We start from the raw sequence: 10,689 nt of genomic DNA on the forward strand, positions 1-10,689 counted from the left end.
ATGGTTATGGTTATTTAAATAATTTACGGTTATTTAAATAATTCAGAGTTATTTAAAATGATTAGGACCTGCAGATAGGTTTTTAATAAAATGATCCCATAAGTCCATCCTAAGTTTATAGATTTTGGAAAGTATAGACCCGCTCCATACGGCAATTGTATTTAGGGTTGTATTTTAATTAAAATAGTTTTATTTTTATTTTACAAAGATTATTTTAAAACAACTTGGACATTAATATAGGTTTAAAATAGTTCTTTATTTAGAAATATTTTAGACATGTGTTTTTAGACCGGATATTATGAACATTATATGATATTATGAACATTATATGTGTTTTGTGAAATTTAAATATAAAAGTTATAATTATTTCAATTATAATATTAAGATATTCAAGTAGATTTAAAATAATATGATTACGATGATCAAATTTTAATAATATGGTTATAATTAGTAATATTGATATTTTAAAGGCTATAACCTGTGTGATGGTTGATTGTTTTCAAATTTAAATTTTAATATTTCACTATTTATGTCTTTTAATACTTCGTTTATTGAATTAGTTAAAAATATAAATAGGTTCGAATATGTATTTGAACTTGTTGGTGTTTATAATTAGAGATGGGTTCATTATACCTCAAATAAATAGATATAAAGATGTATGTTCAATTATCCAAAATAATTATAGACAGGATTTTCGACTAAAATATTCATGAAATACGTATTCAATCTTTAAAAAAACATATTTATAAAATACGTATTCAATTTTTTCATGTAGGGAATATGCATGTAAATTATGCGCATCCCATTAAAAAGTAGAATGGAACTCGTTTGTTATCCTTTACAATTTTTAGAAAAAGCTATTGCACATGTATGTAATGGATATTTTGGGATCTACGCCCTTATCTAAATTCATTTAAATAATCTAATTATTTAAAAAAATGATACTTAAATATTATAAATTTAAAAATTCTAAATAAATTTGAACTAAGATAAAAAAAGATGACCAAAATATCTAATTTTTTAATATATTTTATATCCTAAATTACATATATAACTAATATATATATATATAACTATATTAAAATTCTTATAATGCACTTTTTTAACATATATGACCATTTATTATAGAGTAATAAGAACTCTGATTAAAATAATTAGAAAAAAAACTCCGATTAAAATTTAGACATCTAATATATATACACAATTAGTACTTACGTGATTTCAAACTCCAAAGATTTGAGATGGAATATATGTGCACGGCTATGGAACTTGTATTCCGGTGAAAGAGAATAAGCTAGAAACTCTGCTTTTATTAGGATACTTCTACGTTTAATATTTTTAGTTATAGGAAGTTATATATTATTTTTTGGAGGTGCTAACCAATCAAATATATCCATTAAAATTTTATTTCTAATCTACCGCTTTCGTCAGCTCATGCAGTAAGGTGTTGGGTTAAGTCATGCAACGAGCGCAACTAGAGCTGGCCAAACGAGCGGTTTGGCTCGGCCCGTTCGTAATTCCGCTCGTCAAAATTTGTATAATTCGGCTCGTAAACAAACGAATAGTTATTCGGCTCAAACCGTCTACTATAACGAACCGAACACAAATAGCATTTGAGGAAACCGAAACCGGCCCGGAACCGGCTCGGCCCGGATAATTTGTAACCGAACAAAAAATCTGAAAGCAGGTGAACCGCGAATAATTCATTCGACCCGCAAATTATTCGTTCGTCTGAATACAACAGGCACGCGAATTATTCGTTCGTTCGTTCGTTCGGCCCATGTATTTGTAGAATTTGTTAGATTTTGTATTTTATTTAAAATGTAAACACGGTTTATTCCATTTTTCTAAAGAGGAGTCCTCTCGAATCAATTATAACATTTTTTATAATTAATAAAATTTATAGAGGTACTGTCCTCTTTTCCTTCTGTAACATACTAATTTATTTTTCAAAAACTAACTTTTTAAAAATATGATTAAAAATAAAATTTTACTAATCTAATAATATAATGTTAATCGATGATAATCTTTTTTAATATAAGAAAATGTAAATAAAAAACAGAAAACCAAAAAAAACAGCAATTCACCGAAACATAAATGCAAAAATGTAGTTGACTGTACAAATAAAAAGCAAAACATAAAAAAAATGTAGTACATTGTACAATTAAAAAACAAAACAAAAAATAATTTACTACACTGTACAGCAGTCAGCACTCAGTAGTACAGGAGCTCACAGACCACAAACACAACTCTATTCGTTATTCGCCTATTCATTCATTATTCGCCTGTTCATTCGTTTATTCGCCAGAACGCCAAATTCGTTTTATTCGCGAGCCGTTCACGGTTATATTTCCTGTCTAACCGGCCCAAATTCGTTTTGATAGTACATATAGCTCCTGGGAGGACTACTCCTAGGCTTTCAACTCTATACAGCTCCTAGAAGGACTACTCCTAGGCTCCTAACTCCATATAGCTCCTGGGAAGACCACTCCTAGGCTCCTAACTCCACGCAGCTCCTGGAAGGAGTAGTCCCGCACACTACCAGTCCTAACCAGCTCAGTCCCGCAAGCCTAATCTTGGTAAATCCCAGCACGTGAGACGTTGACCCAGGCACATGATGGGGACAACTGTCACACATCAATCATGGGAATAATTAGGGCACGTGTCAGAGGATCCTCAGAACATTCCTCAGCCAGTCCCATACCGACACGTGTAAAGCATCCACTCCAGCCAGGGGTTATCCACTCCCAGAACCAATGGCTAGGTTTAAAGGTACCAACCCCAAAACCCTACCTTGGGCTATAAATAGCCCAAGGAGGTGAGGTTTTGGGGTTAATCACTCTTTCACACTCATATACACACACAGCCACCTTCATTCATTCATATCTATCTTCATCTCCCCCAAAAGCGAGTTCTTACTCTCATACCGGAGGCGCCGCGAGACTCAAACTCCCCTTCCGGTGTTGTTTTGTAGAAACCCCACCACAGCTACACCCCCACAGCAGAGAAGGATCCAGGCACGGCGTCGAAGGAGCAGCCCCGCCAACAGGAGTTATCATTTGGCGCTAGAAGGAGGGGCTCTCCATCCTTGGGTCTCGGTGCCCCTAGATTCACCTTCATCAACAAACTCTTCAAAGAGTCCATTTATTCAAACTTGTAAGAACCCAAGCAACCAACCTCTTCCATAAGCATGAATGTTGTTTATTTCAGCCACGTTTGTGTGTGCTAATTATTTTAGGCCACGTTTGTGTGGGCCCGTTTTGTTGATTTAAGCCACGTTTGTGTGAGCTATCGTTAGTTTTAATCGTTTTTGATCTAGTTTGAATATGGCATTTGCGTTATGCTACATCGTTGAGTAGTCCCAAGAAATTGTTTAAACTGCTCCCAGGTAGCTATTTGTTAGTGTTTGTTGTTATTCTGGGTAGTTTCTGCAAATTTCATAAAGCAACCTTAGAACAATATTCTCTGTAGCATATTGTTGTTATTTATTTTTGGTATTGTTGAGAAATGGAAAAACCAGGATAGAATACCTCTGGGAGACCATCTGCTAGTGCTCAGGTCCAGGAGCCGGACCACTCCCAGGCCCTTGACCCAAGAGCCGAGAGAGAAACATTCCAGGAGCAACCACTACACACTCCCATAGTGGAGAGAATCATAAACACTAGGGATGCCCGGACCCTCATAGAGCTCAATCAGTACAAGTACACAAATGTTCCAGTAGCCGAAGAGCACATGGCCAACCTTACAAGCGATGAACTAGCGGAAGCAATCAGACTATACAGGCAGGAGCAGACCCGGCTCCAAGAAGAAGCCGAACTCGAGGAGGAACCGGAGGAGTCCGGAGACTCCCAGCAATCGAAGAGATCGGTGTTTGATCGAATTGGAACCAAAGGAAAGAAAAGCAAAAAAGATCAAAGTAAGAAAGAAGCAGAAGCTGCTAAACAGAGAAGGTTGGAAGAGGTCCGGGAATAAATCAGGAAAGAAGAAGAATCAGAGCTTGAGCTAAAGATCCAAAAGAGAATGTAGCTAGAAGAAGAAAAGCTATTGGCCAAGTCTAGGAGCAAAAGAACCCGGAGAGATCCTACTCCGGAGCTGATTTCTGATGATGAAGAAGAAGAGAAGCAGAAGGACCTGAAAGATATGATTTATGAATTACAAAGAAAGATGGACAGAGATTCAGGAGTAGAAATTGGAGAAATGTTAACTCCGTTCAGTTACTCATTGGAAGCTGTAATAACCCCAATTTTTGGAAAATTTTGAAACCCTTATGAATAGTGTTTTTGCTGAATGAGAAAACTTTTCATGCCACGCTATGTAGGGGTTCTGTTATTGATCTTATGGGATATTATTAGTACTCTATGAAGTATATAAGTGTATGTAAAGATCGTCAGAATCCAATTCCGAACACTTTGGTTTTTCCCGGAAATCCACAATATACGGAGAGAATTGAGTATAAGGTAACAGGATAAAAAGGATTTAAATTAAAGGATTATAAAAGAGGATCATAGAAGGAATATAATATATTGAGAAAGGTTAAGGGAACCTAAGTAATAAGATCCCGGGTATGATCCTTCAAACGATAAAACGAGAACGAAAGTTAAGCGAACCGTATAGCAGATCAGCGGTCATTAGGCAAACGATTAGGAAGTTAATCAAAGGGATTAATGGGAATGATGTCATCCAACCAATAGAAAGAAGACAAGGAAGGAAGGATGACATCATGAGGATGAGGTAAGCATGACATGGGAAGGAAGGAGGTGTGGTTGAATAAGAACCACACAAATTCAAGGGCAAGGTAGTAATTTGCTAAATCAAAAACAAAAACCAAGCCAACCAAGCTAGCAAAATCATTTCATCAAAAATCAAAATCAACCAAGGCCTTGTTCTTCACTTTGCTCTCGGCTTTTACACATTTTAAAGGGTAGATTTTTCAAAAATCAAGATCCAAGCATCCTTAATTGGTAAGAAAATTCCCTAATCATCTTCATGCTTAGTTATGGCTATATCATGAGTTTAAGCCATTAATTCTTTCTCTAACTTCTTCATTTAACCAATGAAGAAGACAATGAATAGTGTTTTCAAGATTTTTAACTTGAAGTTTGTCTTGTTTTCTTGAAGATCCAAGCTTTCCTAAGGCTTCTCAAAGTTTCTTAAGGCTTCCTAGCTCTACCCACCACTCCAAGGAAGGTATACCATTTCCAAACCCTAGGTTCATATATATTATAAGGTGATTTTGATGAGTAGGATGTTATGGTATCTTGTTGTTATGATTAGAGTTTGAGATTTGGAATGGTAGTGAAATGAAATGGTAATTTTGTGGTTTTGATTTAAAGAAACTTAAGTATGATTAAAGTTAGGTTTAAGCATATGTATGAATGATTAAAAGTGAATTGGTTGGGATTTTTATGATGTGATAAGGATGGATGTTTGTTGTGTGTTGGATTTGAGGATGGTTTGGGTTGATTGTGGATGGTTTAAAAAATGGGAAATCGCGTAAACATAGCCGTCGTAACGTCCGATTTTCTTTGGACTGTTTTTGTGCATAGCAATAGGACCCGAGAACCCCCTGCTAGATTGTGACCACTGCCATGTTTAGATAGCTCATGTTACGAGCTTCGTTTTGATATGTAGTTCGTTCGATTCCGATTTACGGTTTAGGAGAAACGACCGTTTCAAGTAACGGCGTTTCACGAACGAAACTTTTTCCCTCGCCTTACTTTGAAATGTAGGTTAAAGACCAAAAAGGGTTAATTAATGCATGAAACATTTATGGTAAGTGTTTTAGGCAGTTGGTAAGTCACTCGCGAAGGAATCGCTTTAAAACTCGTAAAGGTTAAATTATTAAAAATGGTGGAGCCGAGGGTACCCGAGTGACTTAAGCGAATCAGTGAGCGCAAAACAAGCGTTAGAGTCTAAGTTAGTTAAAGTATAGATTTACAAGTGACTTTGGTTTAATTCCAACTTACTTGTTGTTTATAGGTTACCAGACTCATCCCGAGCCATTCGTAACCCCCAGTCGCTCAGGCAAGTATTCTATCCGTTATACTGTTGTTGTGATGTATACACTTGTATATGCATTATCTTGCGATAGATGCATGTTGGTTATTTAGCAAATTCTTGCGATATATTGTAGCATGTGATATGGTATATATGCATGCCTGTTTCATATTCTTGAAATATATATCTGTTGGTTCGGTTGATAATACCTATGCTAGAGGATAGCGGTAACTTGCATATACCCTTATATTATTTATTGAATATTATTTGAATATTCATTTGAGGATCTATGACTCCGATTATGTGCTGTAATATATTCTTTATTTTATTAAAGAATAAGGTGTTAATAATCAAACTTATTTTCGATTATTCAAATAAAGATAATACTTTCATATAAGTATATCTTTGGTTATTTAATACTCGTTTCAAGTATAAGTTTTAATACTTCTACTTCAATTATTTTTATAAAGATTATTCTTTATGGGAATATTATTTAAATAATAATATTCAGTCATTTTCTAAATATTCTGGGGACTGATTTACTTCATTAAATCAGCCTTACTCCAAACACTCTTTAAAGTGTTTTCGAGTCTTCAAAATGATTTTTAAAAGTCAGAGCGGATCCCAAAACTCATTTTTATATTTAAGATCTTCCTTTTAAGGGGATTTAAATACTCGCTCAAAACCTGGGGAATCCGGCTCTGTGGTGTATTTTATATTCGCAACAAGGTTGCAGATTTGGTAAATGAATTGATTACTTGCCCAACGTTCGGGAAGTAAGCCCCTCTCATTGAGTCGGCATAAGCGACAGGCCGGGGTACGGTCTATTATTGTGTAAGTGGCTCAGTGGGAGTCCATCAAATGCATAAGTGGCTGAGTGGCAGTCCAGCATAGGTCTTAATTATGACCAGGGTGATGACCAGTGGGGAATTCGTCCATCTACTAGTAGAAAAGGTTACTTATTGGTATCTTTGCCTGATCAGCAAGATATCGGGTTTATGCCAAAATTCTTTTCCTTTTCAAAATTCATTGGATGTTTCAAACTCCGTTCATACTTTGCATAACGGAGGTTCCACGAAATGTTTAAAGGGATATATATATGTGGATATATATATATCGGGACTAAATAAAGTATCTCATAACTTTTTCATTCAATAATATTTCAAAGATTGAATCTATTCAAGTCTTATCTTGTGGTCTCATCAGTGGGATGAACTTTTGAAATTGATTATAACTTGAACGGTGGTAGTTCAAGTAGTATTTGGGAATGATATAAGTGTAGTGAAGTATTTGGTAACTTCATCTTTTAAACTTATATCTAATTAATAATTGTCTTATGAATGACAAAGATTTTCAGAAAAACGTTGAGACAAGGTTAGATATATGAGATCACCTTGCAACGATATTTTTATACAGTTATACACTGGGATTTTGTGTATATTATGCATGGGAGAGGACTTCCAATATTTTGAAAAGTATATATATGTATATATATACTGAATATTTTGCGACTTCATCGCATTAAGTTATCAACTTGGTTCATTTCTTTTGACCAAGACTTTCATGAGTATTATGAGTAGACTCATATACTGTAAATAATTATGCATATTATTTTGGTGGGCTTGCTGCTCACCCTTGCTTTCTTCTTTCATCACACAACATCAGATAGACAAGATGAACCGGACCAAGCTCCCGATTCGCAAGAGGTTAGAAATCGTTCGGCAGTCTTCTGGAAGCGTTGATGCTGCTGTAGCTGAGGTAGGAACTACCAATAGGCTAGGCCTTCAACTTTTGATGTACCAGACTTATGTATAATATGAATTGTAGTAATGGCAAATAAAATGTAAATCTATTCAGAAAACCTTTTAAGGTGTATTGGCAGATAATTGTGGAATATAATTACTTGTGGTTATATTTTTTTTATGTTCATCTCTGAGACTATAACGGGTTGTGGTGTGTGTTAGTGTGGGGTCACAGCATAAGGTTATTTTTATTAAGTAAGTGAAGTGGTATTGTGGAATGAAAGACCGTGACGACCCGGATCCCCGACCCCGGATCTGGGGGTGTTACAGTAATGGTATCAGAGCTAAGCGTTATAAACCTCAGAGATGATGGGACGTTAAGATAATAAGTTCACTAAGATAATAAGAACTCTTGCCAAGTTCATAGTCGGGCTACCTAACGTAGCACTGACAGTTAAAACCCTTATGGGAACCCTTATAGGTATCGTGATAGTAACATAGTTTGTTCTCGTATAGGGCAGCGGGGCACCAAACCTTGAGGTTCAGGAGCATCAGCATGAGGATGTTTTATTACAAGTTGGAGATCAAATTGTGAATCCGATGGAGTACCCTAATGAGGGACCGGATGAGGTTCAGCTAGAGAATGCTGCGGTTGAGGATGTTATCCCGGAAAGGATTGTGGCTGAGGAGGATCTCATGGAGGATCCTGATGAGAATGAAGAGAGGACCGTTGAGGAACAGATGACCGTAGTCAGGGCGACTACCAGAGCAAGAATGGCCGCGAGGGTGGCCCTAGAGAATGAAGAGTTACCAAGGGCACAAAAGTTAATGAGGGCAGAAGGAGTGGGGCCTTCCACGACCCCAATTATACCAGTATCAGACCCTCTTCCAGAGGCTCCTGTAGACCTCCATGAGGTTCCACCAATTCCTGTTCCCTCCCCTGTACAGAGCCCAGCACATACTGAGGAAATGCCACCTTTATCCCCTGCACCATTGTCACCTGATACCGTGCTTGGTTATCCATTTGGATCTCCTGGGTCTGCACCACCTGTTCCCCATGGACTGCTAAATGCTACCACTCAGGCTTCTCTTATCGCTGATTATCATATGACTTTGGGTGGCCTGTCAGAGGCCCGGAATGTTAGGAGTGATCTGTTGGATCGACTTACTGCACCAAGGATTGAGGGTGGGATACTTCCGGCAGGATTAGCGTATAGCATGGAAAGGATTGAGGCTACCACCCGTGTTACAGCTAGAGGCCATCTTGAGGGTCAGGTTGATCCAGCTCTACTTGCGACTATCTTAGACCTCATCACCTCTGTGATGGAACAGGTTAGGGATGTTGTGCGTGCTCGCACCTCTTAATCCATGGTAGTGTGCAGAGCCAGAGCAATCAAACAAGGGTCTCATGTAGCACCGCTTTTGGATGATTAGCCTAAGTTATGAATGATTAGTATTAATGACGAGATGACTATTTATGGTAGTACTTTTGGGATAGGAGCGATAAGTTCATATGATGTAATCCTCTTTAATATGTTCAGTTGTTGTACCCTCGAACAAATGGTTATGTATATATTCGTTAATTTCAGTTCAGATCAGTTTGATTGTGATAAATCACATTGTTAATTGCTCTATTAACACTTAAGAGAGTGTCATGAAGTTTATCGAACTTAAGAATTCATAATTTGCAATCGTGCAAGGACTAAACGAGGGGAAGACTTAAGCAAAGTAAGTAAGACAAATATCCAGAGACTCTCAAAATTTTCCAAGTAATATGCCCCACAAGGAATAAGGTTAGAGCAAACCCTGAATGTGATAGTCAGGGAGGACGCCATCAAGAGATAAAGAACCCGGAAAATAAAGTGGAAAATGAAGATTTTAAATTAAAAGATGACTCCAATTATGGGGAGTAGGAAGAAACGTTTAGACTGAGGAAACAAAAGTCGAGTAAGGAAAGGAGACCCGAGACAGTACCCCTATATGGCAATTCATGGACCTGTCTAAAAAGAACTTAGACTATTATCCCCAACCACCACCCTGAGGAAGCAATGCGGTGAGAAATTCTTTCAGGACCTTTAAGTCGCTAAGTTCTCAGAGTTCCAAGGAACAAGCTGACCCAGTCGAGGCAAGAGCCTGGCTAAAGGAAATATAGGAATCATTTGAGATTCTGAATAATTGACGAATCACAAAAGAGTGTTTTTGTCACTTACCCTCCTAAGAGAGAGACCACCCGCTGGTGAAAGACCAAGAAAGGCATGGAGCCAGAGATTATAATAAACTGATTAAAGTTTAGTCAATTGTTTTCGGGAAGGTAATTCCCAAGGTTATGGAGATAGTGTAAAAGCTTTAGAGCCAGAACAAAGGCGGACGAGTATGATGAATTATGAATCTAAGTTGTAAAAAGTTGTCAAGATTCGTTCTGAGGGCACGAATCCAGAATGACGGGATATTTGAAATCAATGCTTATGTTGTGTTTGTTCATGAAATAATGATAAGAGAAAGAAAAATAATAAGAAACTGAAGTGGAAAGGAATATAAAGGCAATAGAGTTTGAGGTATGATAAGGGAGTTGGGTATAAGGAAACCCTAAAGACTCGTAGCAATAGATATAGAAAAGTATGCATTCGTAAGGATGAGGGTGATTCACCATGAGTTAAAGTTGATGGTGGAAGGCATAAGAGATATATATAGTTTACCCCCTGTAAGTTGGGGGGATTTGAGGAAACCTTGAGATAGTTTGAAGGATAAATAATGAGACGCGGATAGACTGAGGAGACAAGGAAGTAAGAAATTAGGAAAATTGGATGAAGGAAGTGACCTTCAAGAATGAGAAGTGTAAGACCGGTGGCTTGATACCCAGAAAGGGAGACGCCAGGTATGAGAGATATCCCAACATTGAGGTGACTGTTGAGATAAACAACAAAAGTAAATAAGGAATTATTAAGAAGAA

This window comes from Apium graveolens, chromosome 10, assembly GCF_009905375.1.
Source record: "Apium graveolens cultivar Ventura chromosome 10, ASM990537v1, whole genome shotgun sequence".
Taxonomy (NCBI): Eukaryota; Viridiplantae; Streptophyta; class Magnoliopsida; order Apiales; family Apiaceae; genus Apium; species Apium graveolens.